At 45.0% G+C, this 8,882-nt stretch overlaps 1 pseudogene; it reads left to right on the forward strand.

Annotated features, from left to right (window-relative positions):
* Positions 1-5,116, forward strand: part of LOC139999418 (kinesin-like protein KIF27) — a 40,715-nt pseudogene extending 35,599 nt beyond the window's left edge.
* The last annotated feature ends 3,766 nt before the right edge of the window (positions 5,117-8,882 follow it).

Consider the following 8,882-nt stretch of genomic DNA (forward strand, 5'->3'; position numbering starts at 1 on the left):
TGATTGTTCCAGGTCCTACTAACCACAACTCAAACTTAAAATGAAGTAGTTCTAGTGTAGAAGCAAAAATGGTTTAATCATTGTCATTATCTTGGTTGTCTTACACCTCACACTGCCACCACCACCACTTCACACGCACAGTGCAGCCTTCTTGGCCCCGTGTTTCGTCTTAAGGCTCAGTGTGACTCATTCTTCCTCTTAACTGATGGTTCTATTTCGTCACACTTGAGGTAGTGCCATGTCTTTGTAACACGTAGATGCTGGTCACATATGCATCTGTTGCTACCAGAGTGAATTGAGGTTTAGCTCTCCAGGCAGGATAATAAGCCTAGAGGTTCATTACTCGAAAGTATGCTGTGACGGTGTGAACATGAATATTGCACAGGTTGGACTGTAAATGAGCATGGGGAAGATTATTCTGTGTCTAATACACAAAGAAGCATGTAGTCCAGGACATGTTTTGCTGTGAGGAAACATCCATCGCAGCCAAACTGTAGCGAAATGTAGAAGGATGAATGTCCCTGTGAATTTCTAACTTTTTCAAATCCATATGTTTGTAACGTTTGTAAGAAGCGCTCAGTATTTTTGTATAATTACCTTTAGTTATCTTTCCTCTGAATATATTTTGGGGCATAATACAATGCAATAAAAAAGTGATGAGCTTTAAAAATAACAAAAATCCCTGTGTACATTAAAGTCACATTCAAAGACTATGTTTTGTGTGTTCTGCTACTGAAATTGCAGACTACTTTTGAAAATACGAAGAATTTCATATTTTACTGTCATGGTTCAGTTGTTTTAAGATTGCCTAAATTGCAAGTTAGAATGGTGAAGCTTGTATTACAAGCAAAGAGCCAGCGGAAAGTAAAAGACACAGTCTTTTACTTCCTTGTCTTTCGGGTCCTTAACATACAATGGTGCTAGCTCAGACCTAGGAATCACCAGTCTTTATCTTGTTCCCTGTCTCAAGTCCCCCCTTTTCTTGAGCCTAAGCAAATTCTTTGGCTTATTACAATCCTTCTTGATTAAAAGTTTTCATTAAATTCTTACCAGTTTTGACTTGGTGCTTGTTTCAGTTACACTTCCAGGTATCATAATCTAGTCCTTCATACAGCACCAAAATGCACATTGTACCACTACACAAGTCAAGACTACTACTCTTAAAAAGAAGATCAGGATTCCTCTAAACGATTGCTTAAGCCAAGAAAAGTTGGGTAACCAAAAAGGTGATTTTGTTGCATAATTCTCGAAAACCCCAGGAGGTGTCATCTTGAATTACCTTATGTAATCACCTTAGACTAATCACCTTATTACCGTAGTCTTTCCCCAAATGTTTTCGTGCTCAGTCTCAATTCCTCCTGCCTCATTTACACACATACAGCAACTAATATTGATTAAAGTGCATCCTTCCCCTTGGGAGGCAAATAAAAGGTCTAGTGCCTAAAACATTGATTTGTTCTAGTTGCTTGCACCAAACTGTAAGATGTTGTTGCAAATATTGGTTTCCGAAATGGGTTAGATCTTCTCCTTTGTCCGGCATTTGGTAAGGCCTGCCATCCAATATCTCCAAAGGGGCTTAGTTTGACCAAGTTTGCTCCTGGGGGATGGATGGAGCCCGTGGTAGGGAGCCATGTGGGAGCAGTGCTTGAGGAGCTGCTGCCTTTGGCAGCCCCTGCAGGCTCACTTCGGGAATCCCGTGTGAGGGATGAAGTTCTGTGTTTTTTGTTTTGTTTTTGTTTTGTTTTGTTTTGTTTTGTTTTGTTTTGTTTTGTTTTGTTTTTCTGAAGAAACCGGGTGTTTAAGAAGGAAATGCAGAGTTGCCTTTGTTTGGCACTTGATGGTCTTGAGGTCTCTTCCAACGTAGACATTCTGTGATTCTGTGAAGTCACAAACGCCAAGGCATCACACTGGCTGGCTCTGCAGCACAGATGCCAGGAGTGCTGCTTGGCATGGCGGCGGCGGCGCGGTGCCCCAGCCCCAGGCCCATCCCAGCCCCAGCGCACGTCGCCCTCCGCTCCCCCATGGAGCCCCCCGCCGCCTCAGCAGCCCCGTGGTGGACGCCCCATGGCAGAGCCGCCCCCGAGGAGAAGGAGCCCGCAGCCCTCTGCCCGCAACGCACCGCACTGCACCAAGCGCCGCGCAACGGCTGCCACCACCGCGGGGGCTCCTGGTGTGAGCGGCAAGCGGTGGCAAGGGGGGGCTGTGCTTCCTGAGTCAAGCTGCTGGACTCCGGCTTGCCTGGGCAATTGCCCATGTTGCTGAGGAGGCAACAGAGCCAAAGCCCTTCGGGCTGAAGATCCAGCACAGCTGGGGAGGCTTTGGCATTTCTGCACAATGCTGCTCAATCCTGCTTGGAAGCCCAGCCTCAGGTGCGGAATGAAGCCAAGCAAGCTCGAGGGAAACTGTGTGCTGGTAAGTTGTCAGTTCTTGCTTTCTTTTTCATTCCTCACGCCTAAGAAAACCTAACTCTTTCAAGCACCTGTTTGAAGACACGGTTTGATGGACTTGATTCTGGGTGTGCTCCTTAAGCTTGTTCGGCAGCTGTTGAACCCCGCTACACTTGCAGGAGACCTATGCTCGAGTTGATGCTTGCTGTGATCAAGCGGTGTTCTTTTGCTCTTCTTTGCTTTGGGGATGGTGGGTGAGGTTGCAAAGAGTTTTCAGGAGGATTCTTCTTTTCCTTTGCAGAATCCCAGACTGCGTATTAGAGCTGCTCTTCATCTCTGCTCGGAAAAGCTTCACGGGCCAAAAGAGAATGGAGATGAGGAAGGCAATGGAGAATGATGAGGACTATTTGCAGTCAGCACGCGTAAGCTTTGTGAAAGAATCAGGTGCATTTCTGTAGTGGTAGAAAGCGTAGCTGGAAAGACTTCCTAAGAACGTCAAGTCCAATTCATTGTTCTCAGTTAGAGCAATCCCGTAGTTTAGACTCCTGATAAGGTATTTGTCTGTAGGCAGCTGCCAACTTGTCCAGCTAATCCAATTCAGCCTGGAAAACAAGCAAGCAAGCAAGCAATCAAAAAGCACAGAAACCTGCAGTTTATGGAGTGCAACTGTCTCCTTTCTAATCTCATGGGTTTCACCAAGTTTTGGGTGACTCCAGGGCTGGCTTGCCAGGGAGACTTTCTTGAATTGCTGGCAGATCAGCCAGAAGGGCAATACAAGGCCCTGGCTAAACACAATCTGTAGGCTGCTTCTAGATCAACAGTTTCCTTGGTTACTCCACAACCTCCACAATCTCCACTTGCTTCGAAGCTGTGAAGATTGCAAGTCCACTTTGTGTTTTTCAGCCACTCTGTGTCAAACGCTAAGAGTTTTCACTGGCTGTTAAAACAGAAAGGACAAAGAGCCCCTCCTCTGGGTCTTCAGAAGGCTCCTAAGATCCCCCAGACTGGCTAAGTAGCGACGCTCTAGTATAGATGCATCTAGATGCAGTAGAGCTAGATGGTGGGAGAGAGGCTCTAGCATGGACGTGACACGCTTTGACAGCATCTTTTCTCTGACAGCAACTTCTGCCTTGGCTCTTCCCATCAAGCCAGAGCAGTTTCTTGGCCTGCACAACCTGCAGACTGACCTCTCGTGTGTATCCGTGCTGGACTGAGGGTAATGTTTGGAACACACACTGATGCTGTATTCACTAGAACTTTGAGAAGAGAGCACAAGAAGCTAACCTGCATACGAGTTTCTTAGGTTTCTGTAGAGAGAGAGAGATGTACATGCATACATATTTACTTCTGTCTTTACTTCTTTCAAGATATCTTTTGTTCTCCAAAATGAATCCTCTGACTGTTACTAACGTATGGGACACACCTTGACACTCTAATGGCATAGAAATACTTTTCAGCTCATCCTTGCTATTGTTTCTGGATTGAAAAAATAATTGTGAATATGATTACCTGCTTGGAATCTTTTTTTTTTTTTTTTTTTTTTTTTAGTATATATCTATTCTATTATGAAATCCTATAAAAAGGAGTGAACTCAAGAGGAAAAAAAAAAAAAAGAAAACAATTTTATATCCACTTCTAAATTAGCTCAACAAATGAAACAGTAAAAAATGCACATAATATTTCTTCTATCCCAAGATTTCATGGTACAATAGTTCTTTGCCTAACCCTGCAATAGCCCCATAGGCATTGCAATTGCTTACTTGTGTTCTTCTCCTTTGCTTGTGTTTAGTGTTTGCTTTTCTAATGTTACAACATTGGATTGATTTACCTCTTTAGGTGTCAAGAGAAGAAGGCATTTGCTTCAGAGGACAGTACTTTGATGCTTTCCAGGGCTAATGGCCAAAGTTCTCAAAGCACTTTTTTTTCTTTTTTTTTTTTTCCCCATCAGTGATTTATACATTTGTCAATCTTTCCATCTTCATTTACAACTCCGAATTTAGGTTTTAGGTGAACAAGAACCCTGAAACCAGCTGAAGCCATATCAGACATGAAGCCATATCAGACATAGTAAGGACATGTGTCTGTGAGGAAGTAATTCAGAGTGATTCTCTGGTGTCCTTTGGACAGCTTTCCTCTGGTCCTCTGCACTAAGCATCCCCAAGGGATATTTCAAAGCTCTCGGAATGATCTGTCATTCTCTCTTCCACTAGAGTCTCCATTAGAAAAGCGTGACTATTCCTTGCCCATGTGGAAAAGAAGTCCTCCTTGCGTTGTTTCTAAGCAAAACCTCTTTCTTGTGTTCTATGGACAGAAACCACTTGGCTAGATAAACTCAATCATTGCAAATGGAAGGAGTGGAACTACTTCAGCACCGTGCTTCGGCTTCTAAACAGAACTGTAATGTAGGTGGGGACGTAGCAAGAGGACATGGCCAAGCCAGGGTGGACTTGAAAGTGCCGTGTCCGAGCCACAGCAAGAAGTCCGTGATTGCCCCTTGGAGACTGCTGCTCACCTAGTAGCACAGCAGCTGGAACGCTTCTGGATACTGCTGATGGATTGCCACGAATCAGGCAGTGACACAAGCTACGAGAACGACGGAAGTGACTGGAAGTGATGCTTCTCCCTGTTCTCCATTGCAATTTGTGAAAGAAAGGAGAAGAGAGGAGAAGAAGAAAGGAGAAGACGGGAGGGAAGGGGAGGGAATGAAGAGAACGGGAGGGAGGGGAGGGAAGGGTAAAAACGAGAATGGGAGGGGAGGGAAGGGCAGGGGAGGGCAGGGGAGTTCTGGGGAGGGCAGGGGAGGGCACGGGAGGGCAGGGGAGGGCAGGGGAGCAGAGTGTAGTGGAGTGTAGGGTAGTGTATGGTAGTGTAGGGTAGTGTAGGGGAGGGGATTGTTTGGTGAGGAGAGTGTAGGGGAGCGTAGGGGAGGAGAGTATAGGGGAGTGTAGGAGAGGAGAGTGGAGGGGAGTGTAGGGAAGGGGAGTGTAGGGGAACAGAGTGAAGGGGAAGGTAGGGGAGGTGTGTGTAGGGGAGTGTAGGGGAACTGAGTGAAGAAGAGGGTAGGGGAGCAGAATGTAGGGGAGGGTAGGGGAGCAGAGTGTAGGAGAGTGTAGGGGAACTGAGTGAAGAAGAGGGTAGGGGAGCAGAGTGTAGGGGAGTGTAGGGGAACTGGGTGAAGAAGAGGGTAGGGGAGCAGAGTGTAGAGGAGTGTAGGGGAGCAGTGTGTAGGGGAGGTGTGTGTAGGGGAGTGTAGGTGAGGAGAGTGTAGGGGAGTGTGTGTGGGGGGAATGTACGGGAGTATAGGGGAGGAGAGAGTCGGGGAAGGAAGTGGAGGGGAGGAGAGGGAAGGGGAAGGAGGGAATATTGCCTTATTTGTTACCTTTTTACTGTCTTCGTGTAGAGCCGTGACAGGCAAAATAAACTATGTTGGTGAAAAGGACGTCTTTGTCTGGTGTGATTCCCGCTCCCCCAGTTTAAATTAATCAAGAATAATCTGCTCCTGATTGAGGTCTTCCCTTACTAGTGCAGTGCTAGGACCTACGTGCTCAATGTGCTGAGGATGTGCAAGAGTCTTAGAAAACAGTCAAGTTTTCCTCCCTCCTTGCTTCTTTATGAAATAAACATGATATCATACAGCACCGGGCTGTTTTTCATGACGGAAATTCACTTCTACCCTGCACAACAAAGCTTATGATATATCCAGACCAGAGCTAAGCCGTCAGCTTGGGCAGCCACTGTCAGGCGTTCGCTTCTGTCCAGTCGCCCCTTGGGGAAGCCACTTGCACTGGTTGCTTTCCTCACAAGTTTACCAAGTTTGCGTAAAGCTCCAAAGCTCAGGCCTATGCAGACACAGACCTGCTGCTCCTTTAACACACAAGAGGGGGCTATTGTTCACAACAGCTTTTCCAGTGCTTCTCTCCGTTTTTTGTTGGAAATCCAGTCCTTGCTTGCAGATTGGCTTTTTCAATTCAGTGATTAGTGGGTACTGGAAGGTTCAAAAACAACACCTGACAATCTTGTCCATACGTAGGTAAGGAGAGATCTAAGGAAGGAACAGGTTGCAATACCTAAGGCTTATGCATCGCTCAAGCTTCCAGTTGAGCTGTGAAATCCACGCCTCAGGTCACTTGAGGTACCAGGAGTCCCTGTAGAACATACAGGGGTCTCTAGCAGTGAGGTTCCCTGAGCAGAGGGCTTCAAGAGCTCCACAGGGAATGAAAAGAAGACTTGTGATATCCATGAGGAATGTGGCTTGCTCTCGGCAATAGAGACAAATTCCTTTCTGATTAATGCTCCACCCTGCTCCACTCCAGGGACAGATGCCTATGGCAACCTGGTCCCAGTACGTAGTACTAGGATGAGGTGGCAGGGACTGTCCCCATTCATTTTCTTTCTTCAGGGTGGCCATGCCTCCTCTCTGGCTGAAGGTGGGCTTCATGGACCGTGTGAAGGGGAGAGGTCTGGGGAAGGACTGAAAAACTTGAGAAATACTCCGAGGATAAATCAAAAGTTGGTTGCACTGAAGTAGATAGGAAGTGCAAATGATAGCCTGGGTAGATTTGCTGCAAAGAATCTGAAGAATCTGGGTCTGCTTGCCAGAGCACTCATCCCAGTGGCTCATGATTTCTTTTGCACAGTTTTGGTTTGTTGTTCCCCAAGTCAGGACGGAATTTTGGGAATGCTCTTACACTTACCTCATGAAAGAAAGACATGTTCTTTACTAGGTATGATTTTACCTGCTTAGATTTAGGGTACTTAGGCTATGCTATACAACTCTTCTTCACAAGAATAGTCTTCTCTATACAACTCTGTATAGTTGGTCTAATGAAATGAAAGGAACAGTGTCAATTTACAGGAACAGTGTCAATTCCAGCATTTGAAGCAGTGCTGTGGCTTCATAATTAATAGACAGCTTTTAGAAGAACAGACAAAAATGATTCTATCTATCTTTATTTCCTGTGTAGATTTACTTAAGTGGTTCTTTCCCATTCATACTAATCCAGCTATTCACATACAGACCGGAGTTATGCACTAAAAAATTATGTCACTCTGTCACTTTCTGTCATGATGTAATTATTGCTTACAAGCAGCAGTCAATTGAACAAAGCCTTTCACATGACTGGCTGTCTAACAACTATGCTGCTGTTGTATTTCCCAGGTGAACCACTTCAGAATTTCATAGAAGTGAAGAAGGATGCCTATATGGTATGCTATCTGGCTACCCAGGTGTAGTCTGTTGGTTCCAAAACTGCCTGTCTTCACCTTGGGCAAAAGAACACAAGGTACTCAATATTGAAAAGATACCAGATAAGCATTAGTATCTTGAGTGTCGTAAGTACTCCAAGCCCGAAGGGAATTGCCACATTTCCTCTTGGCCAGCACAGCCGTGGTGTTTTTAATATCTTGGAAAACAAAATGATCAGGTATGCTGTGAATCAGCTGGCAATTTGCTTTGTGGCTTTTCTCATGAATTCTGCATGCTTCCTTTCTTCGGAGATACTTGACTTGTACATCCAGGTCTTTCTTCTTTAAGAAAGTAGAAGCATCTCAAAAAGCAAAAAGTTACCAAGGTGTTTGAAAACAGGAGTCCAAATCTAACAGATGTAGGGATTTATAACAGAGGAAGTGGAGACAAAGATCAGCCATGAAATAGATCTGAGAAAAACACAGGTAGCAGTGTCACGTGCGGATAAAGGAAAAGAGATAACCAAATGTCTTTCTTGAAGTGGAAAAATAATGGGGAAAACAAGACTCATGGGAAAAGCAAGCATCTTAGCTGGGTGGGAAAAGCAAGCATCTTAGCTGGGATTGACAATAAGTAAAAAGCTACTACGCAGAAGTCTGTAGCTGTTGTAAAGTTGCCATGCCATTTTGCAGAGCAGAACGCAAACACATCAACGTGCATTCTGGGCTTAGAGGAAGAAGCTCGTGAATTCTTGGTAGTTCTCATTCTGAAGTGAAGGGTCTGTAATGTGCATATTGAAGCAAAAGTCACACTTGTACAATATGTATAGAATTCCCTGGAGCATTTAACAAAAATGCCTGACTGGTAAGGTAGGACTGGTTAGAAATGCTCGCAAGTTGGGTGACAGCTGATGACTAGGTTACAGTGCAGAGTAACCTTGGATTTCAGATGACAACGTTGCGGTTGTGCCAGAAGATAAGCTGTAGATCACCTTACATGAGCATGACATTTATTTCACCCATTCTTGTAGAAAAAGGGAAGGATTCATTCATTAGGAGGAAAGAGGCACAAGAATACAGTGTGCCTCTTTGATTTGTTCCGTACCTAGTTGACATCAAGAAATACAGACCTAGAAACCCAATGACAATCTTATCTACAACTATGTCCAAAACCTAATTTGATGGAAATCTCAGAGCATGTGCTACTACAAGACTAACAATGAAGATCCTCTGCCCAGAAGAGTCTTTCAGAAAATGCTTCTCTCTACTCCAAATCGTCTCAGAGCAGAAGCCACTGAAAGAAAAAAGAGC

This window comes from Anas platyrhynchos, chromosome 25 (assembly GCF_047663525.1).
Source record: "Anas platyrhynchos isolate ZD024472 breed Pekin duck chromosome 25, IASCAAS_PekinDuck_T2T, whole genome shotgun sequence".
In the NCBI taxonomy this organism is placed as follows: Eukaryota; Metazoa; Chordata; class Aves; order Anseriformes; family Anatidae; genus Anas; species Anas platyrhynchos.